General features: G+C 36.1%; 1 long non-coding RNA gene across 1 annotated transcript in view; it reads right to left on the bottom strand.

Annotated features, from left to right (window-relative positions):
* The window catches only part of LOC131547484 (uncharacterized), a 100,206-nt gene that overhangs the window by 35,659 nt on the left and 38,283 nt on the right, over nt 1-26,264 (bottom strand). The window contains exon 6 of the long non-coding RNA XR_009272953.1: nt 643-789. This is a non-coding gene — a long non-coding RNA (uncharacterized LOC131547484). The remainder of the gene's footprint in view (nt 1-642; nt 790-26,264) is intronic.

Below are 26,264 nucleotides of genomic sequence, written 5' to 3'. Positions count from 1 at the left end.
AAAAAAAAAAAAAAAGTACCTTCCCGCTACATTAGATTGTCTATACAGGACAAAAAAAAATGTCAAACATATTTTTGAAAAACATAAATTATAAATTATGCTTATATTTAAGTACTAAGTAATAATAATTATGTATTTACTATATGGTTAGGGTTAGGATTAGGGTTTGGCTTAGGGTTATTTGCATGTAATTATGCATAATGTATTGTTATTATAAATACAAGTAAGTACATGTAACATGTTTAACAAGGACACCTTAAAATAAAGTGTTACCAAAAAAAGAAAAAAAAGGAAGCTAAAAATAGATTAATATAAAAAAGATAATGATAATGATACTAATTTACTCACAAGGCAAAACTGCATAAAATATCAAGAATTTTGAGAATTATTTTGAGAGCCTTGATGTGAAACAAGTGAGTAAGGAAGTATAAATTTACACATTTACAAATGAAAGCTTTGCATAGTGCAGTTGGAGAAGTTTGGACAGTGGGAGAAAGCATATGGCACTATGAGCTCTGACTCAGGCCATATGCTGATAGGTTAAAGGGTATGACTGCACAGAGCTTGTACACCAGCCATACAGTGAACCGCACTGATCCATAACCCTCATTGAGAGAGCATGTGTAATATCACCAACATTACCTCACTGCCTTTAGCCCATCGAAGGACGTCCTAGCAGGAAAGAGGGTCAGATTTCAATGGCCTAGCACTCTAGACATGTCCTCCCTGGGGAAATCGAACCTGGGTCAGTGGGATACGGTCAGCCCTCCTGTGGATGCCGGTCATCCCCTGTAGAGAGGAAGTTCAGGATATTTTAGACAACCAGAGACCACAGGTTGAGGAAATGTAACCAGGACAGCTGTACAGTAGCTATTGAGTCCAGAGGGATAATGAGAAAGAATCAGATTTTTGTGAATTTGCTATGGTAGTTTTCAATAGCTTCAGTCTATTTTAATGTTTTAAAGGAGACATGACTATTCAAATAAAATGCATTATTAAACACACAGTGCTCTGTCCAGATTCAAGTGTCGTGCTTCTACAACAAAGTCATTCTGATAGATCTTCAGAGTGATTGATGCTCGCTCTATGTGTTTTGTGATAAGAGCAGTAGACTTTCTTTTTATTTGTATTTTATCTCTCTCTCTCTCTCTCTCTGTCAATCTCTCCAAGAGAAGGTTAAAAATGTCCTCTTGGTCTCTTGGGAGAAATTATACAGAATTCCCCACAGGAAATTTCTCTCTGCGATCATTGTGTTGTAATGTGAGACATTAGGATTTATTTATGCTAGTTTCATATGAAGACTCGACAGTTGTCAGGTCATCTATGAAGCCATTTATGAAAATGTCAGTCGAACCATATTTCTGAGTGAAAAACAGCGGAAAACAGAAGGAAAAAATGCACAAAGGTCAAACGTCAGGAGGGACAACACAGAAAGTGTTTTCCAGCTGTGATTGATGATCAGTGTAGAGCCAAAGCATGAGACACAAAAATGCACACAGACACGAGTAGCCTACAGTGAACCAGGGTTATTATAATTAACAAAAAACACCATAAAAAAGTAAATGTAAAAAATCATGAAATGAAATGAAATAAAATATTACAAAATTCTCAGGTTCATTTAGTTTAACTTGGTTTACTAAAATAACCAAAATTGAACAAAAAATGTATAAACCTGCATAGTTATATATATATATATTAGGGGTGGCATGGTACATGTATTCGTACCGAACCATCACGGTACGGGCATCTCGTTTCGGTGCATGAAACCTTACGACGAATACAGGCAATTCACCCCCAATCCAGCAATGCAACGGTATTTGATAAACGCCAGCAGAAGAACAGAGAATGCCATGAGTTGCGCACTTGAAAACAAAGCCCACTAGACAGTGACCATGTGCTGATTCTGAACGCGTCTCTCACATAGACTGACAAAGGAGTATACTTTAAAGGCTTGCGCACTCAACTGTTTGCGAAATGGAGCTTTGTGGTCGTGTATCCTACCTCTCTCATTTGGCACAAATCCAAATATTCTGTAATATTTCCAAATTTGCAATGTAACGTATCTGAATGCTAAACTATTATTTATTATGTAAATGATAGGCTTTTTTACTTCAGTCACGTTCCAACGGTGACACAGGCGGATGCACTGATGTTTGGTTCACTGTATTTTATTTTGATAAAGTACCAACTGTGCTGTCAAGTTAGCAATGCTGGAACTGATGTGTGTGTGTGTGTGTGTGTGTGTGCACGCTCCAGCGCGATCACTTCAACTGTTTCCTTATACCAGCAGAATCAACTATAAACACTTATTGTCTTATTAATAATGCATCACTGTATAAAGGTCTGCTTTTATTTGTGTACACTCACAATGAAAACTAAACAGATTTTATATATAATATAACATTATGTAGCAAATGATATTTAGTATTTTCACACTAGTTGGAATTTTTTCTTCAATTTGTAATACTGTCTGTTCAAAATAAATGAAAATAAACCGAGCATAGTAGATTTATTTATTTTTTCCTGTTGTACCGAAATCGTATCGACATATATATATATATATATATATGTATATGTGTATATATATATATATATATATATAGTTACCATTTGTAGTGCACTTGAGTGTACTAGTGGTGTATGAAAGATGGGTTTAAGTGTACTACAAGTGGTAACTAAATATATTTGTAAATTAATTTTCACATTTCAATTTCATGGTGTCCCAAAATAACAGTTGAGTACACTTAGGTGATCTTAAATTTATCTTAAATCATATTTTTTAGTATATTAAGTACAAAATTAGTGCGTGAAAATAGGACATTATGGAAGTGCACTTTTTTGACAGACAGACAGATAGACAGATAGATAGACAGACAGACAGATAGACAGATAGATAGATAGATAGATAGATAGATAGATAGATAGATAGATAGATAGATAGATAGATAGATAGATAGATAGATAGCTTACAATTTCATTAAAAGTGGGAAAAGGAAAGATGAGGGATTGAAAAAAGAGAGATTGAATCAAAATGAAGCATGGTTAACCAATGCACCATTAACCCTTGTAATCCATCTAAGCTCTTCGTGATTAAACAGACTGTATCTTTGACCCCATTTCAAATGACCATTTAGCAGTGGCACATCACATTTCAGAGAGCATCAGATGATACTTCAGGACTACTGATGTCACCCGCTGATTAATCCCAATCTAATAAATGCATAAGACGACTATGATAACCTATAACACCTCTGGCTCACTCACTGGAGGTAGTAAGCCTCTATTTCTGAAAGAGCTGAATAAAATGAAAACTCACCCTATTATCTATTATCTAAATGCATGTTATAAATATTATTGTGAACAATTCATCTGTGCACGTTTCAGCAAAACTGTGAGCTTATACTATTTTGAGGCACAAAATTAATTAATTCAAATTAAAAAATAAAATAGGTGTCCATGTGCTCGTGTACTAAAACAAACTCTTAGAAGGGCGAGTGGGGTAAGATGTGCCACCCCTAAATAAACTGCACAGTTACTTTATGCTAATATACTTAGGATTGCTTTAAAATATCTAGCAAACTCATCACAGACACATCCTAGTACCACACACAACATTAAGGCACAGACAATGAATTTTGATGAAGTCAAAGGAAGTGTGTGCTCTCTCTATTCAAGTTCACATAGAAGAAGAAGAAGAAGAAGAAGAAGAAGAAGAAGAAGAAGAAAAAAGTCAATCAGAACATTTTGCAGGCACAGTCTGTCCAAGCTGTTTTCGTTTCTTGATCCGGGAGTCTCACATTTGTACAACAGTCGTTTTTGAATGTGCATCAAAGTTTGACATCTCTTCTATTATACATGGTTATTAAACCATAACATCAACAACACCTGCCACTATAAATGACAACCGGCCTGCAAGGAAACAAATTTTATATTGATTCCCATTCAAAATTCACAGACTCTTAAGTTGACGGGTGATATTGCAAGAGCTCGTATTACTCTCGTTGCTGACAGATGCCTTTTAAAATGACGCTGTGAAAAAAAAAAAAAAACACATGCATAAACTTCCAACAGGAGAGACAGCAGTAAAATATATTCCTGTTTGATAGATGCGATTTGATTTGCTTTCAGACAGCAGAATTTGTAACAGTATTCAATCTGAATCCATATTTGTTCGGTTACAATCTAAAATGGATGATTAATGGTGAGGCAGACAGAGAAAGGGTGAGTGTCATTCTCCATTAAGTTTTAAGCTGTGTTTGATTGGTTATGCCTTGTGAAAGGTGTGGCTTATGAGGGAAAAGATGCAACCTTTAAAAATCTAAACAAGACAGTGAACTATTGGGGCTCCTTTTGAAATACTGTTTTAAAAATATTCCGATTTTTGGAGGTGTTATGATCAATATATGCAGGGACTCAAAACACCAAGCAGTTCGACTGTATCAAAGGAGTTCTAGTTGAAAGTGGAATTTACCCAAGCTTCAGATTAGAAAGGTAGGGCCCTATGATTTACAAAAATGTAGACGGAATTGCACAATCCAATCATAAAACTGAATTTACTGTAGGCAGAATGTCATATAACAATTTGGCAAAATTAAAAATGATTTAATTTAAAAAATTTAAAGTAGGGCTATACATATTGATTATGTTTAAAATGAATAATTAAATTGCAAATGTTTTATGCAATAAATTGGCTACCACTGTTTTATTATATAATAAATTTGCACTAAATCATAAAAAAAATCTGAAAAAGATTGAAGGGTGCTATTACTGTAATAATAATAATCATTAACTATTATTATTATCAAATAATTTTAAAGAAGGCTTATAATAATGATAATTATTATATCTTAGTGTTATCATTAAACTCATTATATTTACATCATCATTATATTTCTAATTTTAATAATTTATCATTAATTAGTTTATTTATTTGCATGAAATCATACAAAATCTGGAAAAGAAATTGTAGGGTGCTATTACTGTAATAATAATAATAATAATAATAGAATGGTTATAAAAATAACTATTATATCATATTGTTATAATTTTACATCATCATATGATCTATAATTATTGATAATTTATAATTAGTTTATTTATTTATTAAAATGCTATCAAGCTTTTGGTAACATTTTTGGTAACTGCACTAATAATCTATCTATTTCAACAATATGAGTGTCCATAAATTTTGAATGAGCACGATACTTCTAACAGTCATCTGTGTGCAAAGGTACAGATGGAAACATGTACAGTAATTGTATAATCATAATGTTAACGGTTGGTGATGTGGGCAGCTTGTCTGTCTATCTCACCTCAGATGGAAGCAGCGGTCTGAAAGCATTCCTGTCCATCAGCACAATCTAACGCGATTGACTCAGTCCTGCTCATGCTGAGACAGCACTAACTCTCTCACACCCACATTATAGACACGCACACATGCAGACCCTCGCAAATCAGCTTTCTTTACCTCATGCTCTTCCTTTCGCTCTCTCACAGACACACATAATCACTTCTCCTGATAGTCCGTCCCACAGGCCCTGAGCTACCGTTTCGTGCAAGACTCGATTGCTCCCCGAGTGATTTCACAGTGCGCTGGGCTCTGGTGCTATGGGCTCAGACAGGAAATGCTGCTGGTTGCTTATTTTGGCCCTGCTGTGGCAGGCAGGTGCAGACTAATAGGAGCTAATGGACTAGCTATTGTGCCACTTCCTGTCGGAGAATTCCCCTGGGAGAGGCAGGTCCGGGGAACTTATCTGCAGGGGTTTGGGTCTCTGATGAAGGAAGTGAGCTCAATGCCGTAGATAACACACTTCAAGGCCAAATTCAAACGCATGGAGAAAGGCATGCAGACAAACACTTTACACACTGATAAAACCATGCAACAATTTTACTGCTTTTACACAGCTGCCACCCACGTCAAATGTTAATTAAGAAATAAGCTTGTGGGCGAAAATATCTGAAACACAATGAAAACGATAATTTTTTTCCAGCAATCCCTTCATTTGATATAAATAGCGATATCCTATTTTAGGAATCTGAAATGCATGACATCACACTAAAGGATTACACAGATCTGGGTGGGCGGTTTAGCAAAAGTCCCATTTGAAATCATTGTAGCACAAAAAGCAATTACGACACCAGCCGTAGAGTAGCAAATTCAAACACCAGAGGGAGCCCCTTTTTTCCCCCTCACACAATGGCTCTGAATAAAAGTGTTTCTACTGAGTCAAATGCATTTGCGGATTTTTTTCTTTCTTCTCCCAATGGTGCACACAAACATTTAAATGAACATTTTGACTGAGAATCAAACTCAATTCTTCCTCTTCGCCGAGGAGTTAACTACACGGATGGACCAGTCAGGCCTTTAAAATGCTCTTCAGGGTTCTATTATGTCGACCCGGAACGGACACTGACTTCATCAAGGACTGGAAGAGGAAAGTAGCAGGAGGCACATCAGCTAGACAATAGATAAACCAGCTCCATTTCAGCTGAAATAATCCTCTCTTTACACACAGCTTGCCACCACTGCCTTAAGAGAAACGGTGAACATCTCAGTGTCAAAGCTTTTGTTGTCTGGACTAGACACGGTTGGGAAGCCTACTGTGAAATTTAGGGCAGCTTCCTGCGAGCGAAACAAGTAACTTTCACTCAGGCATCTGTTTACATCTACAAGCATTTCAAGCCAACACTTCTATAGTATATGGTAGTATCACACATCTGGCCGTATGTGTTGAAACATTTGAGTTGTTTTGGTGTTCAGAAATGTCCTAGGATGTCAACTATCCAAACACTCGCTCAATAATCCGCCACCTACAAACCGAACATGTCTTTCTCTTTACAAAGTCAATTGGTGGTGAGTAGAGAAACATAGCAGCTGCCATTGTGTCACTACAGACTGCTTTGGAAAAGCACTGCATGAATGTAACAGTCCATTCATGCAACCAGTCAATACACAGTGACACAGAAGCTGACAGTAAATCAATCAGTTTAAGTGCACTAAGTGGTTTTTCCACTTAAAAAAGTTTTATACCTACGGAAATGAATAGTGTTTTGGAAAAATATGTTTAATGTACAATCAAATAGCATCTGGCATATTCGTAGCCTAAAAACTGTTAGTAGCTTTTTGTGTTCAATGCAGAGTAGATAAATGACATAGCTAGTCTTAACTTGCAATTTCAGAGGAAATACTGTACCCAGACATACAACAAAAACTTACATTTTCCAGAGAATGTCAACTTCTTATGTGCACAGGTCAACCTAGGATAACACCACATAAACACCATGTGCACTCCAAAACTGATGGGCAAATACTGATACATTGATTGCTCAGGAAGATGAATAATTGTCAGTGAAAAATAAACATTTCATTATTTGGACCCATGGCTTAGCAGTTATAGTGCTCATATGGAAAATTCAAGATTGAATCCAGCTCGAGTCAAAAATCTCCAATTGTTTTATAACATATCTTCCTATCATCTCTCTACTTTAATTCCATTTAATTATTTGGTGAAAATTCAAGGTGTAGGAAAATGTAGATCAATTTGAAAAGTGGCACAACGGTTTTCAACATTGATAATAATAAGAATGTTTCTTGAGGATTTCTGAAGATCATGTGACACTGAAGACTGGAGTAAAGGCTGCTGACAATTCAGCTTTGGCTGAATACATCTTAAAATATATTAAAATACAAAACATTATTTAAATTATACTACTTTTAAATTAGACTTAAGTTCAGAAACATCTTCCTGACCCCACTTTTGAACAGTACAGTTAATCCACTAAAAACCACTTTTGAATTAATTGATTAAAAGGAAGTTGTATCATCAATGTCACTTGGTCTGGCATTTTATATGTAATGACACTGAAACAAAATTCAGACAGCATTAGGTTTGGCCTAAGAGTCCAAATATGGGGGGGGGGGGCACTATATATCAAGTCAGCTGTATGTTTCCCTTGATAAGAGGCAGGAATCTGCACATTAATGTAAATATTCAGTTGTATTATTTCACAGGCTGTTTAAAAGCGTGCCATTTGCCTTCCTGAAAAATCGAACACATAATGAGTAACGGGCATAAAATATTTCCTCTCTTCCCACAGCGGCTCAGAGGGCAAAGACAGAGCCGCAGAAAAGCGAGACACTGATTATGTTAGACAGAGGGGTTTGAAAATCAACCTGAGCGTCGGGAGGATTTGTGTCGTTAACCTCTCCTTCCACCCAGGGAGGAGGAAAAAAAAAAGTAAAATGTAAAAAGAAATGAGGTTGCCATGGTAACAGTGAATCTGAATACGGGAGCGTCTTTATTGAAAGTGACATATTAATAAACTGTAACCTCCCAAGGGCCAGTAATCAGGCTTCAATTAAGTTTTCTCTCCCTCTTTCGCTCTCTCTGTCAGATCTCGCGTTCATTTTGCCAGAGCTTCTGTTCCACGTCTTTGCCTCCAGTCTGCGTATGCGCGTTTAATAATGCATCGAGGTGGCGGTCCTCAGACACTTGACATTAGCTGGGAAACGCACCACTGTTTTATCGATTGGCTTGATGAAGTATTTCAGCGGCAGGTCGTGAGCCAGGGGATGGTACGGATCTACTGTCATTTCCACCTCTGAGGAGAAACGAGAAAGAGGTAGAATACAAAATGATAGCTGGGGAACAAGAAAGATGTAAACCGAGAGTAGGACGAAGTGAAGCAACAAGTGGAGTGCTAAAAGTGTGGTATATATGTTGGACCCGTGACATAGCAGTTATAGTGGTCATATGGAAAATTCAAGATCGAATCTGGTTTGCGTCAATCTGACTTTGCAGTTGTTTTGTAACATATCTTCCCATCACCCATTCTCTACTTCCCTAATGCACATAGAAAAAAGGCTCACAACTAAAGAAGAGGTCAAGTTTAGCTGGTTAGCATGGCTAACGGATTGCTGTCTCCAGGTATTATAGACCTTCTTGCAATAAAATAAAATTAAGAAACTTTTTACCACATATAGTTTCGATTATCAGACAGACCACTGGAAAATATCTCATTTTACAAATGCATCTTGATGCACAACAGAAAAAAAAAAAAAAAAGTCTCTTGACATTAAATGTGATATTTACAGTTATTTAAGGTTTTGGATGGGAAAAGCAGAGAAAGATAAGGAGAGAATATGAAAGGTGAGCTCAAATGGAAAAGAAAGAGAGAAGAAGACAGGGCCTATAAAAGTGGATTGATCGACCAATGTACCGTCCTTTCACCCTCGCTATGATCTGTGCTGCTTTATGGCATATTACCTTCAGCAGAGTTTCAATAGAAGGGCTCATATAGAGATATAGAGCACTGTCACAGCTGCATCCATTACTCAGTATGGAGACATAATCAGACAAACCGTAATAAGGAGTCATTAAATAGCAGGAAAGGAAACTAAATCTCAAGAGATGGAGCCGATGGGGCTGATGGTCTCCGGTGCTCAGTTGCGATCAAGATGCAATGGGCTCCACACTGCACACATGTGCAAATCTCTCTCTAATAAACCATGATTACAGCACTGATTTAAACCAGAGATTTACGGCTCTTGTAAAATTCCCTGGCCTTGGGTACAGCACCTCAACCTCTGCTGCCTGAAGCGACTGCAATATAGCGTGTCCTTGTTGATAGTGGACTCTCTGATAGAGTTCCTTTCAAAAGAGAAGGAGATTTTGCCTTGAACTAGGAGCATTTTCTTAAAAGAGGCCAAGGAAGCAATACCTTAAAAAAAGAAAGAAAGAAAGTAAGAAAGAAAGAAATATTTGAATGCGGAAAACAATAAATAAATAAAATTTTAAAAACACTGACTTATGCTGAAATAAACTGAATATTTTTAAATGATATGTCATTGATGTGTTTTTAGAAACAATTCAGCTTAAGTTAAATTAAAGCTGTGATCATGATGTCACCTGCAATGTTACAGAGGATTGTTCGCTAATGGTTCTCATGGTGACTCATTACTAATAGCCAAACGATAGATAGATAGATAGATAGATAGATAGATAGATAGATAGATAGATAGATAGATAGATAGATAGATAGATAGATAGATAGATAGATAGATAGATAGAACTAAATACAACTTTTTGTTTTAATAATGTATTAGTAATTGTTAGAATCAACATTAACTAAGATTATTATTGTTATTTATATTAACTTATGTACTTAACTAATGTAATGTATGTACTTAACCTTATTCTAAAGTGTTACCGATTTTGATTTCAAGTAGCTAAATGTTCTCAGCTTCCTACTTCAACACCTGAAAAGATTCCATTACCATTCTATTACAATGGATGGCAGTCCGGCGTTATTGTGAACAAACAATGCCTGTCAGAATTGAGCTAATCAGATAAAAGCAGGAAGAGCATATGAAAGAAAGGTAAACACTGGTAGGTTTCCTCTCTGCTTCAGGCTGGCATGACTATTGTTCATGAAGAGGTGGTATACATGCAGATAGCACAAAATTCAACTCTTTTCATTGTGCTTAAGATGAAAAGCCAGTTTATATTTAGACATGGTTGAATTGTTTGTCAGATTTAGAGCGGTGACCACCTCTGAATACTGGGCTAATACTGAGCTGCTGACTGGTTTTAGTCTTAGATACGGGTCTCAACTTGACGGAGGCAGTCAGAATCAGCTTTTAAGGAGCAATGAAATTCAGAGCAGTGCACAAATCTGCTTATAACTTGACATTGCCTAATTAGACAAGTAATAACTGCAATGTTTTAATTGTTTCCTTGGTCACACAAAGCACGTCAAATCTGAGCTAGATTTGCGTTTCCTAAAGGAAATACCACTGCCTGGAAAACAGCAAAAGAACATTTTTACAGTTTTCAGTAAAATGACAGTTAGACATAATTTACTGTAGATAAGGAGAAAACACAAATCACAATTCTACACTGTAAAAAGTGATAAGTTGACTTAACTTAAAAAAATTGAGGAAACCCGTTGCCTTAAAATTTTTAAGTAAATGATAATTTAAAAAAAAAATAAGTTAAGTGAATTGTCAAGTTCACTTAACTTTTTTTTTTTTTATTATTATTATGTACTTAATAATTTTAAGGCAACGGGTTTCCTCAATTTTTTTAAGTTAAGTCAACGTATCACTTTTTACAGTGTATTATTCTGATGACATCAATGTCAGAAAGAAAGAAAGGAGGAAAGAAAGAAAGAAAGAAAGAACATTTAAAATTAACAGTCTCAGGAAAATGACCCACAACTACTTATGACTCATCCTGCACTAAACAGATTTTTATCCAATCAGATGCTTTCTAATATGATTGTGCCCCACCCCCTGAGACTACCTGTCTGTAACTGTCGATTTTGTGTATCCAATCAAAATATTTGCTGCTTAAATAAAACAGACCAGCTCTTCAATACCTACACTTCCTGTTTCAAAAGCAAACACGTCGACACATGAAAGCAAACTACTCATCAAATGGGAACTTTAAACTTTTAACAGTCTTTTTAAAAATATGTCATTTTAAATCACACATAAGGCTGAAACCATCTACACAACAGTGTGGACTGAGTACATGTTGCCAAATGTGTATGTGAAACTAGTGTTACCTGAGCATACTGTATGGCGAGGCCCCTGTAGCGAGAGGTAAAGCCCCAGATAAAGTGTAATGTATAGAGACGATGACAGGTCTCAGAGAACAATTTAATATTACGCAGTGATTTTAAGCACACCGTCTCTTTGTGTTTCACTCTCTCATGTTCGCTCTCTGTCTGTAAATCTGTGAGGAAGTGTTGGAGTCTGTTAGCTGAAGTTTTCTAGGCACAGAGGTCTGGTAATTTAAACCCCACACAGGGCCCGTTTTACGAGCACGCACACACACACGCATTCTCCCTGTCTGTCTGTCTCTCTACTCTCTCCGCACTCAGTATTTATGATACCGTCTGTCTCCCTCCTCCTCCTGTGCACTGTGTAATTTAGGGTGACGGTGAGGAAAGAGAGATAAGATGAATGGAGCGGCAATGTCTTGAACGGAGACATCTAAATGAACAAGGGTGCAGGTGCGGCGTGTTACGAAGAGGATATTAGAGGCAGACGGGGATGACAACGCATCACACTGAGGAAAATTTGACAAATACACACTTTGTTATTCAGATTAGCACACAGGTACTTTCTAGAATCTCTCCAGCAGAGATGAAAGTTGCAGAGGTACAAACACACACACACACACACACACACAAAAAAAAAAGACGCTGTGTAAAATTACTGTCATAGTCAAATCAGAAACCGTATTGTGAATTTAGGGATCCTTGCAGCACAGAAAAATTCCCCTTTTTTTTTAAGATTATCAAAAGAGCTGATATTTTACCACTAGATTTACTTTTCTCTCTGTTAAAGTTTACATGTACTCTGTGATAGTTAGGAGAAAGGTAAACTTAAAAAAAAGTTGGGGGTAGTTTAACACTATTATGCTCTAACCTGGAAGTTTTTAAACTTTTCTGACCCCCCCAAATATGAGAGGCAGCCTAAATTTTGAAATAATTAATCTCCTATGCTCACCAAGGCTGCATTTATTTAATCGAAAATACAGTAAGAACAGATTGTGAAATATTGCAACAATTTAAAATGTAATTTATTCCTGTGATAGTAAAGCTAAAAGCAGCCATTAGTCCAGTCTTCAGTGTCACATCCTTCAGTAATCATTTTAATATGCTCATATGAGGCACAGGTTTTAAATTAAGTTTCCAAAATTATTTTTCTACTCAACAGCCCCCTGGAAGTCCCCAGGCCCCAGTTTGACCCCTGCACTAAGTATTTGTTTCACTGGTTGATATACGATTTTGGCCTTATGACTTTCAAACTTTAAGTGGGGAAAAATTGCTGAGCTTAGTGCAATTAAATGTAATCAATATCTCGTACGCACACACACACACACACACAGACACAGACACAGACACAGACACACACACACACGGCTGTTGTTCATCTTCTAAGTAATTCTAAGTACGTTAGTTACCTTCAATTATCATCCTATATATCCTCCCATTGCAATACATCAGCTTTTCTTTCACAAATGTGTCACTTGAGTGCTATATCCCACCATTTATAGAAAAAAAAAAAAAAAAAAATCACACAAACGTCATGTCATTCATAAAGCACTATAATATATATATATTATTTATTTTTATTTTTTTTGTTTGGCCATATTGCTTTTGAACATACTTCAGTATTCTGTGTTACTCAAACATCTGTCATCATAACATATGGACCCTGAGGGGGTCCATACCAGAGAAACATTTTGGTTGTTCATAGATAAATGCCACCTCTCTTGTGAGACTAGAAATTTGAAATACTAGACTAAGAAAAATAACAGATAGTCAGAGGTCTTCTGAAATGTCAAAAAGTGGAAGATGGTCTATGCAAGCAACATAAAAATGTTAAATTTTTGCATGTTTTTATGTAATATACATTTTAACCATTATATAATATGCATGAAGACTTTAGTGAAAAGATCAAATGAAAAATTAAAGTGAATTTCAGATTTTTAATCTTACATCACATTGTTCCTTTACATTTATCAAAATCCTAAAACCCTGCTTGCTTCAGTTTTAAATTAGATTTTCAGTCTCAGAAATTCAGTGTGGACTTTTGAATCCAGCTGTATATGAAATCTGCATTACTGCCACACTCAAGACTGCTGGCATGTGGAATTGAGCAGTGTGCCGAGGATAAATGCTTTTATGAGCGGGAAACACACAGGCCCTTTCCTCCTAGAAAAACGAGCAGCAGACGGAGTCACGTCTGTGCAAACGCCTCTATATGTATGTGTTTATGTGTGAACAGAACTCTGATATGGCACTCCGGCAAACAGATGTGTGTGAGTGGGAGAGTGAGCCAGCAGACAAACATTACCACAGTCATTTATCTGTCAGAATGGAGACTGGAAAACAACAGAGTTCACAAACACAGACACATGTGTACACTCGCACCCGTTCTCTCCGGTTCTGGCAAACTTAAGTTATGCCTCCTACACTCTCATTAGTCGCCACATTCGTTCCTCATTCTCAGGTTTTAAATCAGTGCTTTCAGGTACTTTAATTGTTTCTGCATTCTCAGCTCTGGCGTCCATCCAGAACAGTGGGGACACTGTGCAGCGACCAACACATTTAAGGATTTTTTATTTTATTTTCTGGCATGTAGTGCAATGTATAAGTAGTATTATATATAACCATTGATTATAACTGCAACAAATGATGACTTAAAATAGCAATGAAGAATTGATCTAAAGGTTATGAGCACAGTTCATACTATATGACAAAATTATGACTACAGGTGTCTCACTAGCACCCCCAACTTTCATCTTTCCACTTGTGCGCTTAAATCCTGGTAGAATAGGGTAAATGTCAGTTTATAACAGGGAGCATGCTGGCTAGGAATGGGTAGAAACATCGATACTTAAGAAATTCAGATATAAACAGGGGTTAAAGCAAAAAAAAATCTTTTGACTGAAAATTTTTCCTCGGCCAAACCCCGATCCACAACCATACCTGTCACACACATAGTTTAAGAGCCGTGTTTTTCTTCTTGTAATTAGGAGTGCTTGTCCTCCTAATTGAAAAATTTAGGAGCACCTTCTAATCAATAATAAAAATTCTGATCAAAAAAATTTGCCTTCTTAATACGAGGTGACATTTGACAAAGTGATTTACAGGGGAATTTTCTTTTTACTTTTGTAAATGCAAATTTCTAATTTTATTAAATGTTTGCAGTGTTTCCTCTAGGATTTTTTCCAGTTGTGGTGGCAGGACTATTTCGCATGGACCACATACCCTCCCCACCCAAGAATCACCTGCACTCAGAATTGAATTTATATTAACTAAAAAAAGAAGTATGTCTTTGAATAATTTAGTAAATAATAAAATAAGAACAAATAAATTAATGACAATCAATAGCACAAACAAAAATAATAACAAGATACAAATTAAATTATCAGTACTTAAATTTTTTCAGTTAGGTCTAACTATAATCTATTCAACTGTAAAATAACACTGTATAATGAAAGACAGCAGCAGGTTTATTTAGGCTGCTGTCTCTTTAAGACCTCATGCATGGATCTAATATGTTACACATGGCTCTATGCTTACTTTTCTTTTTAGGAGCTTTGTCCTCCTAATTTAATTAGGAGCAGCTTCTGATTTGCTAATTCGAGGTGACATTTGACTCAAAGTGATTTACAGGGCATTTTCTTTTTTGCAATGGCATCATTTTCATCTGTCAAATTAAAATAAAAAAAAAAAGTTTATAAGCTTTTTAAAATTTATATTAAAAAAAATTATAAGAAGTAGAATAAGACAAATAAGTTACCAATTATTTGAAATTAGTATTAATAAGATATTAATTTGTACTACAGAGGTGGCACAGAAGAACACAAAAGTGGCTTGTAGGTACATTTTCAGACGTTTAATGAGGCTCAGAGGTGGCATGAGTGCAATTAAATTCATAAATTCATGTGGAGATTAATGTTTTAAATATACAATTTTGAATACAGAACGTAAATGATTTAAATAACTGAAATTATACAGTAACCCCTGTGTTTGCTTTTAGAGATGCGCAGCGGCTCAGCTGTTACTTTATTTAGAACTATTTTCGTTGATGATATTGATCTGTTGTATTAAATCAATATCACATTTGCAAACTCCCTTAATTATTATTAAAAGCTGTCACTCTCCTTATCGCGATCTGTGCACAAAGATGAGAGCGCGCGAGTGATTTATCAAGACTTAAAAGCAGGTGCAAATGTGATACATTCCGTCGGAACCTGCGGGAATGAGTAGAATGATTATTAATAGCTGCAATCCCGCGCCGAAATTCAAGTTCTGCTCTGTTCTCTGATAATAACCCGACTGTGAATGATGCGAGCGGCGTTACTATGTTGTCAGTGAGAAGCTGCAGCCGTAGCGGGGATGGTTTTTGGTGTTCCGGCAGAACAACAACAACGCGCTACATGTTTCTTTTCCCCTCATTTATCCCTAATAACTAATGGAGTGAACGCGCAGCAGTTTTTCCGTGAGGGGAACACAAAACCCGGAGTGGATCCAGAGCGGACTGAATACAGAGCGCTTTGAGCGGAGAGAGGAACGTGCTTTCGCTCCACTCCAGGGTTTGATCACATCCCCCTCAGCAGGCTGAATACACCTCGTCTTTCCCTAATTTAAGACCTATTCAAACTAAAATTAAGAAATTTATTACACTATTTGAGAAAGGTAAGCCTATTTACGGCCTTAAAATGATGAAAAGTGCATTTAAGACATTAAAGACAGGCGGGAACCCTGCAAATGACGGAAATCCGTCGTAGACTCGCTGCCATTAACGGAAATCCGTCGTAGCGACGGATAACTTTAATCCCTGTATAAATATCAATTTTGAAGGTTTTTTTTTTTTTTTACCATTTATTTATTTGCTTCTCCCACAGCAACTGCAATAGCATCAACCTTTTTCTGTCATGTTTCTAATAACTGTAAATCACAACCAATTATATTAAAACAACAGGGCATCCAACATGTAGATGAATTTGTTTCTTCATTTGAAAGAAATTTGGAGAAATTTAGCATTGCATCACTTGCTCACCAATGGATCCTCTGCAGTGAATGGGTGCCGTCAGAATGAGAGTCCAAACTGTTGATAAAAACATCACGATAATACACAAGTAATCCACATGACTCCAGACAATCAATTAACATCTTGTTAGTGAAAAACTGCTTGCATTTAAGAAACAAATCCATCATTGCGTCTTAACTTTAAACCATTGCTAGGAGTCAATTTAATGCCGCATATATATGCAAAAGAAAATAAAGTTTTGCAAAGAAAAATAAATAATTGCAAAAGAAAATGAAGTATTGCAAAAAGAAAATAAGTTTTGCAAATAAAAATAAAGAATTGCAAAATAGATAAATAAAACAGAGCAAAAGCAATGATTTTGCAATACATATTTTCCATGGCCATATCTACTAATTTATTTGCAATGCAGCTTTTATTTTGCGTTTCAGTCAAGTTTGAGCTTGCGATACTGTTTTCCCTTTGCGCTTCACGTTTCTGCGCGTCTCACTTTGTGGCGCTGTTTTGACATGGGGGTGGAGTCAGGGGAAGGGGGCGTGCCAACAGGCCTGGGCATGCCTCCCTGGAAGTGACGTCATCGGCCCGAGACGCAGATCACAGCTGATCCAGGCACCATCATTGAGAAGAGGCATGCGGGTGGATCCTTTCCTTTTATTCACTAGCTTTAAAACATGCATGCTTTCATTTTATTAACAAATGTATATGTGTATTAGCAGCGTTTGCTCAAGTTAAAGAAGTTGTTAATATGAACATCTGCTGTTTATTTCTCTCAATGTGTGCACACTTTTATAGCATTAAAATGTGTATTGTTTCATCTGGTTAACTAAATGTGCATTAATAGTGCTTGTTTAAAATCTCTTAACCTGTGCACAGCGCTCTTTGTTTACATTAGTTCAGAGTTACTGCTAGTTTTAATGTAAAATAATGCAATTAACTTCACAAACTATACATCATTAAAAAGGTCTAAGACTCAAGCTTCATATCCATCTCGACTTCGTTTTCATTTACATAACTCCTGGCATAAATTAAGAAATGACTGGCACTGGAAGTTTAAAAAGATTAAAAGTCTTTTGGTTTAGTTTTGTCGTGGCCACGAGATATTAAGTCGTGGGAACGTGATAATACTGTATGTCCTGGCCATGAGTTTAATCATGCATAAACAAATTCACCATAGCAACCTGGGATTATCAGAGATTGATCAAATATATTTATCCATCCCACAGTCCGTTGATCGTGTCTTTTTATGTAATATATGTGTATATTAGGCTATTATTATTATTATTATTAATATAATTATTATTAATATTAATTATTATTAATATTATTATACAGCCCTGAACGTTAAGAGATCGAAATGAAGGGAAAATAAATCAAATACATAAAAACGAATATAAAAATATTACCAATACTAATAAAATACATGGACTTACAAGACTTGTGGGATGGATAAAAATGGTTTCTTGTCGACCTATTTTATTATACTTTATGTAACATTTATTCATAATAAACTTAATTCGAATGTTGTCTACATCGCGTGCAATACAGTCCAGTACGTAGCCTATGGTTAACACTTCAACCACCAGAGGTCGCTGTATACCTAAAAGCGCCAGCGGGTCAAATTTACCCATGCCATGACTACTGTTTTGATGTGGCTAAAAACGTAGTATGTCACTGTATTATGCCACTGTCTTCACAATGTCTAGAGTCATAAAATTATTATTTTTAGTCATCAGCTATGTTTTTGTCCTGTTGTTTTAAGTTCACAGCTATTTTTAAGCAGGTTACACTAATCACTTTTCTTAATGATGAATATAAACCAGCCTGCAATGACAATGAGAATTACGAGGAAATAAATACATATTTGGGTGTTGTAATATTATAGCTAATAAAATGTTTCAAGATAACCCATGTTATTTAAATGACTAAAACACCCTAAATAGACTATTATAAGCAATACTAATTCACCACATTGCAAAGGATGTACAATGACAAATTCAAGTGCACAGTTTCACCTAATTAATTAATTTGTTTAGTTATATAATTTATCATTTGAATAAGAGAACAACACCAATAAACTTGGGGTGATCATAAAAAATTGTTTTATTCATTACATCATAATTCAGATTTTTTTTCAGGAATAAATAAGCAACACAGTAGCGAACCATAAACGATAAAAAATTGCAAACACAAATTAATATTTAATCCAAAGTTTGAACATTTATGAGTAGAGGAATAAACATCTAAAACATCTTCATTTGAACTTGATGACAGGAATTATGCATAAATTTGTCCTGATGGCGCTTATAGGTATAAATGCCCCATTTTTGTTCTGGTTTTATCTAAACAATTTTTTTTTTACAATAAACAGGGGATTGTAAATAACACAATTTTAGTAAAAGTCAATGACTGTAAGACTTGGATATTTTTAATTGAAAATATATTATGTAGCCTATTTGAAAAACAGCCATGGGTAAAATTACCCCGTGGTGGTGTTAATATAATAATTTAATAATGTTTTTTTTTTTTTTTTTTATAATTTCTTAATTAAAAATAACATATTAATAAATACATCTCTGATAATCCCAGGTTGCTATGGTCACGCTGGTTTGTTTACCCATTAATATCTCGTGGCCACCAGAAATTTAAACCAAAAAGACTCAAGCTTCATTTTTTTTTAAACTTCCAGTGCCAGTCATTTCTTAATTTATGCCAGGAGTTATGTAAATGAAAACGAAGTCGAGATGGATATGAAGCTTGAGTCTTAGACCTTTTAATGATGTATAGTTTGTGAAGTTAATTGCATTATTTTACATTAAAACTAGCAGTAACTCTGAACTAATGTAAACAAAGAGCGCTGTGCACAGGTTAAGAGATTTTAAACAAGCACTATTAATGCACATTTAGTTAACCAGATGAAACAATACACATTTTAATGCTATAAAAGTGTGCACACATTGAGAGAAATAAACAGCAGATGTTCATATTAACAACTTCTTTAACTTGAGCAAACGCTCCTAATACACATATACATTTGTTAATAAAATGAAAACATGCATGTTTTAAAGCTAGTGAATAAAAGGAAACGATCCACCCGCATGCCTCTTCTCAATGATGGTGCCTGGATCAGCTGTGATCTGCGTCTCGGGCCGATGACGTCACTTCCAGGGAGGCATGCCCAGGCCTGTTGGACACGCCCCCTTCCCCTGACTCCACCCCCATGTCAAAACAGCGCCACAAAGTGAGACGCGCAGAAACGTGAAGCGCAAAGGGAAAACGGTATCGCAAGCTCAAACTTGACTGAAACGCAAAATAAAAGTTGCATTGCAAATAAATTAGTAGATATGGCCATGGAAAATATGTATTGCAAAATCATTGCTTTTGCTCTGTTTTATTTATCTATTTTGCAATTCTTTATTTTTATTTGCAAAACTTATTTTCTTTTTGCAATTCTTTATTTTTCTTTGCAAAACTTTATTTTCTTTTGCATATATATGCGGCATTAAATTGACTCCATACATTGCTTCTGGCCAAAATCCACAATAACGCTTCATCCAGCAAAAAAAAACAAAAAAACATCCTCTATTGTTCTCTCATCAAAATAATTCAGAACCATTTTGGACTGTTTTTGCTTGTAAACAGTGTTTTATTTGTGCATAGGTCTTTGTGTCATAGGTCTCAAACAACACACACACAAAACACAAGTGTATTTAAACAAGAAGCAGCACAAAGTCTCTTTCCCCTCATGTTTTTCTCTATGGGGTGGTGCACATAAATATATACTTTGGAAGCCTCCCATTCATCTTTTTAACAGTACTTCAAAATGTTAGTGTTTGTGTGTGTGTGGATGTTGTACTGAATGGAAGCTTTCTAAAGCATGCGCTCATGTCAATTTTGTTTTAGTGAGAAGGAATGACAGAGCGGGGGAAGAGAACGCAGAACAAATTTTGACATCGTCAGACCCCAACTTCCCCTCTCTCTGTAATCCACGAACGCCCAGCAGTACAGAACATAAATATCCCTTCACGTCAGTTCCTCTGAGCTGCTGCTGTGTGCGCACCTCGCTGCAGGGACGAACTATCCGTTCAGCCTTTTGTCAGCTCATAAAACTAGAGTTTTGCTTACGAGCCTCACTGTGTTCCCACCGCCGGCGGGTTTCCGAGGTAATGTGATAACATGATACGTTGTTATGCATGTGGAGGGAGACATCAAGGAGTGTATGGAATAAGGGAGTCAAAGTTGTGGCTATGTCATGACGAAGGCCCGTGACTTGACGCTGTTTAATATTTTTAACACAACCGTGAGGGTGAGGAATGATTCCAGATGTGTTTTTAGTGCAGAGAATACTTGCTTTCAGAAACGGTATGCCAGGGTTACATGAGCGTCCTGTTTGCATTAAACATGGGGTACTAGATCTCATACTGTGCGGTGGTGAAGCCCCAAGGCGTCAAAACTCGAGGAGTCAAAGTTGTGAATTGAGAGTCCCAGTCAAGAGCACTAAAGAGTGAATCTCAAGCACTGAAGCGAGCCTTTGAGTCACTTGAATCAAGTGTAGACGCTGAAAAGGGCAATTCTGACAAAAGAGCCAGACAGATACACACTGTCAGAATGGATCGCAGAGTTACAGATCCAAGGCTAATCAGACCAAAGTCTGTACAGACACAATGGGGCAAAGGGCAACTGTCAGTCACTTCAGAGATGGTTGGGTATGACAAGAGAAAACGGGAGAGCTTGGTTTAGCAAGTGTGCGAGAAAGCAGAACTTTCTTAACTAAATGTTACAGTACATAGGGATTAGTTTTACATTGTGTGAACTTGTAGCGCAGCATCTATGAGACGTATTTGAAATACGCAAACCAGTTGGGCAGCATTAAAATGTAACATTTGATTCCTTTTCATTTTAGAGTGAGTGACGCCCCACAGAATGTTGAATTGTAATGACAGAAGGGAAAAAAAAAAATATATATATATATATATATTGGCATCAATGCTGAAGAACCTTGAGCATCTATGAAACCTTTCAAATGCAGAAAAGGTTCTTTATAGTTTTAAAATGTCCTTCATAATTGTTCTTTTAGGAACTGTTCGCTGCAAGATTCTTTTGGGAACCAAAAATGGTTCTTTTATGGCATCGCAAAAACACCCTTTTCGGAACCTTTATTTTTAAAAAGTGCCATTCAGGCCAGTCACAGAAGAGTTTGAGTAATTAGAGCATTCTGGGAAATGAGAACATTCTGGGAAATTATCATTCCTCAATTAAATGGAAAAACTAAAATACAAAAAAAAAAAAAAAAAAACATATGAATTATTGGTTACACTTTTAATAAGCACTAAATTGTGAGTTTATTGAAGCTAAAGTTGTAGTTAATAGTTTGTTAATAGTGAGGAATTGGGCCTTAAAATAAAGTGTGACCGAATTATTTCTCTCAACACTGCAGTTATGACAAATGTTTCCTGAGCCCCAAATCAACATATTAGAATTATTTCTGAAAGATCGTGTGACACTGAAAACTGGAGTAATTGCTGCTGAAAATTCAGATTTTCTATCATTAAATTATATTTCAAAACATAAATAGAAACTTGTTATTTTAAATTGTAATAATATTTCACAGTTACTCGTTTTACTGTATTTTGATCAAACAAATGCAGCCTTTGTCAGCATAAGAGACTTCTTCCAAAACAATATAAAAAAAAGAAATCACACTTCAAAATTTTAAACAGTAGTATATACACAGCAGTGTCTGTGTGCACATTAGAATGTATTCTATTTTGTTTTAATATATAATACATTTATTCTGAATATCAATATAATTAAAATAAGTTGACTTAAAAGTTGCTTTTAAATGGTAATGTCGTGTATATGGTGTGTATGGGTAATTCAAGGAAAATGTATTACTAAAATACATGCATTTCGTTGAATCAAAGGGAGGGAGATTAAAAATGTAATACGATTTAAATTCTGAATCATTTAGTCTATATCACTTTGCATATAAATCCAGGAATTGAACTGAAACTTAAAGCCATTCTCAGTTAAATCTGAAATTGCACAAAACACACAGCATAGTTGTAGCATAAGCATAGTTGATATTACGCTTCGCTACTTCCTCTCCGCTCGCTCTATCTGTACCATCTCCATCTGTTGTCACTCCGACACAAACTTCTTACACCTTGCCCTTGATCTTTTGTAATGTTCCTTATACAGACATGCACACACACACACAGATAATCCGTTTAATGGGTATTAACCCAAACATACTCATTACAGAGATGGATGTGATGGTTTAATAGCCCTGCTGAGCACTGGAGGTGAATGCTACAACACACACAAACTTACAGACAATCCTCATTACTCTGAGGGATTACCCAGTCACACATAGAGTGTCAGACAAGTTACAGACCAGCACTGATCCCTGATCGCTTGGCTCAGCCGCCCGTTTTGTATTCATCTTCTATTTTCAATTTGTGCACCACTTAAAAACAGAGCTTTCTTTCATGGCAAGATGTTTCAATGCTGATGGGCAGGCCCAGACGGAATTTTGGGGATTTTATATGCTGAATTTGAGGGTTTCTGTGGAACAGATTTGAAAAAAAAGTGAAAGTGTTATATAAAGCTGAGGGTATTACTCTCGTACTGGTAGCTGAAAGTGCAATCAAATTATTTGTGACAGCTTTCTGGAATACTTGGCTCCGATTGGTCCATCGCTGCATTCATATTTTTGCATAACCACCGCAAAACTGTATATTTGACTGTTGTCCCTGGTAACCAATCCACTCAGCCAATGTTCTCTTCTCACATAACACATAATTTCAGCTCAAATCAATATTCCATGCCCATTTATTTATTTGGTAAATAGCTTTGCAAGCCAGATAATGCCAGTCATTATCGCAAAATAAACCCATTTGGGATGATACAAAACTTGGTTGATGATACGCGTCGGGTTCTGATTATCCTGTCATGTTTATTTTGTGATAATGACTGGCTGACTCTACATTATCTCTCACATATATTATCATAATAAAATCATATAACATAATAAACAATCAAAAATCTTCAGGTTTTTCATATCCAGAACATAGTTAGGAAATGTTACTTGAATAATGAACAATACTTTTAAGGCATTTATTTGTCAATAATAATCATTTGAAATATTTCTTGAGCACCAAATTAGAATGGTTTCTGAAGGATCATGTGACACTAAAGACTGAAGTAATAGCTGTAAAAAAAATCAGCTTTTCCATCAGGAATTAATTGTTATCCTAATATTACTGCACTTACTATAATCATATATATATATATGTATGTATATGATCAATGAGCATGAGGCTACTACCACCACACTTTACTTTCGGGCTGGTACTCTGCAGGTGATGAGCAGTGCCTGGTTTCCTTCAAACATGATGTTTGGAATTGATTTTCATCAGACCAGATAATCTAGTTTCTCACAGTCTGAGGGTCTTTAGGTGCTTTTTTTTTTTTTTTTGCAAATTCCAAGAGTGTTTTCATGTGTCTTCTCTGAGGAGAGGATTTAGTTTGGCCACACCTCCACAGAGACTGGATTGGTGGAGTGTTGCAGATATCTGTCTTTCTGTAGTTTTTTCCTATCTACACATATGATCATAGCTCTAGCTCAACTAGAGTGACTGTCAGGTTCTTGGTCACCTCACTAATCAAAGCCCTTCTCCATCAATTGCTGTTTGTCCAGGAGGCCAGCTCTAGAAAAAGTCCTGGTTGTTTCGAACTTCTTCCATTAAGGGTAACAGAGACTACATGCTTTTGTGAACCTTCAATGCTGCAGAATTTTTTCCCCAGATGTGTGGCTTGATACAGACGTGTTTCTGAGCTCTACAGGTAGTTATTTTGACCTCAGGGCTTAGTATTTGCACTGATACGCATTATCAGCTGTTAAACCTTTTATCAAGACATGTGTGAATTTCCAAATCATATCCATTCAATTCAATTTGCCACAGGTTAACTTCACTCGAAGTGTAGTAACATCTACAAGCAATATAAATGCTTCTGAGCTCAATTTCATCGGTCCCAGATAAGGGTATGAGTCCTTATGCAATGGAATCATTTAAGTTTTTTTTATTTTTAATAAATTTGCAAAGATGTTAAAAACCTGTTTGGTGTATGGAGTGTAGATTGATGTGGGGGAAGTAATATAAAGCAGTTTAACATAAGGCAGCAACATAACAAAACGTGGAAAAAATCAATGGCTATGAATACTTTCACAAGGCGCAATCCAGAACATTGTTATTTGAACAATTAACAATGATTTCACAGAATGTATTAGTCTTAATGTTAATTTCGACATATTCAAAAACATTTTAACATTAAACATTATGAAAGAACCTGAATGAACAATAATAGTATGTATATGTATACTGTATATATATATATATATATATATATATATATATATATATATATATATATATACTGTATATATATATAAACCTAGATTAACAAATACTGTATTGAAAAAACTGTTTTTATTGTTAGTTCATAATACCTATTGATTAAATTTGAAATTTAAGAAACTGAAGTATTATACATTGTCAACTCATAAACTTAACGTCACTTCAGTGATCACTTTTATAAGTAATCTAAATATCTTCTTGTAAAGCATTACCACTGATGCTGATCCACATCCAAATCACTCAGGTTGTGCTCAACAACTCCAAGATGCTAAAAAGGTTCACAAAAACCTTAAAACTGATGAAGAGTGAACAGATTTGAGATGCGACAGTTTGAGACAGAGGCAGCAGGTATGGCCAAACTCAATCATCCGGTGAAGGCAAGCTGTTCACCGCAGATGTTGTTGACAGGTGACAGTTGTTGCACAGCGTCAAGCTAGCTTGAAACAAAAACATTGCAAATCCCCCGCTAGATGCACCTCGACCATCCAGAACATGGAGCAAGCTCGCAGTTCAGACCTTCTGCTACACTGTTAGTTTACACTGGAAAACTTAGCATAAACGAAATCACACAATCAGCCAACGTCACACAATTAACCCTACATACTGTGTGTTTTGACTGTAAAGTCAAACATTTGGACTTTTCCGTCCCCGGGCCACGTCTACTTACTGTTTTTGGTCTCACAGAGCTTAATCAAAGGCTGTTTATATCAGATTCTGTCAAAGAGATACTCCACAGACTAGGGAGGAAAAGAGGAGTGGAGGGAGGTAAGAGGGGAGCAGGAGAGGGAGAGATTATCCAGATAGCAGCTAGCATGAATCATATGGCAAGAGAGCTCATGCTAGCTAGAGCGAATGTGAGCTGAACAAGAAAAAGAGGGAGTGTGTAACCTCTGGGAGAACAGATAAAGAGTGTACCGGGGCAGTCTGTAAAACTTGTGCAGCTGCGGGCCGAGCTTATCCCGTATCCATGACAGGCACAAAAAAAAAAAAAAACCTGATTTACATCGCAGCAGGACTTGGGAATCCAGGCCGGATTTGGTCAGCCTGTGTAGTCCCGGTTAGTCAACAGAGGAGTCATTGAAAGAAAGCAGCAGAAGACAGATGACAAATTTAAAACACGAGCCTGGAACCAGATTATTGCTTTAAATTCTGATTACAAGTTCAACCCAAAAATACCTGCACTGTGTCGTGTCAGTAGAGAGCAAAAAGACAATGGGGCTCGTTCACTGATAATTCTCTACAAATGTCCTTACATGATTGATTGATTGATTTTA

This window comes from Onychostoma macrolepis, chromosome 09, assembly GCF_012432095.1.
Source record: "Onychostoma macrolepis isolate SWU-2019 chromosome 09, ASM1243209v1, whole genome shotgun sequence".
NCBI lineage: Eukaryota > Metazoa > Chordata > Actinopteri > Cypriniformes > Cyprinidae > Onychostoma > Onychostoma macrolepis.
Note: the sequence above shows the minus strand (reverse complement) of the source record. Positions and strands in the feature narration are given on the sequence as shown.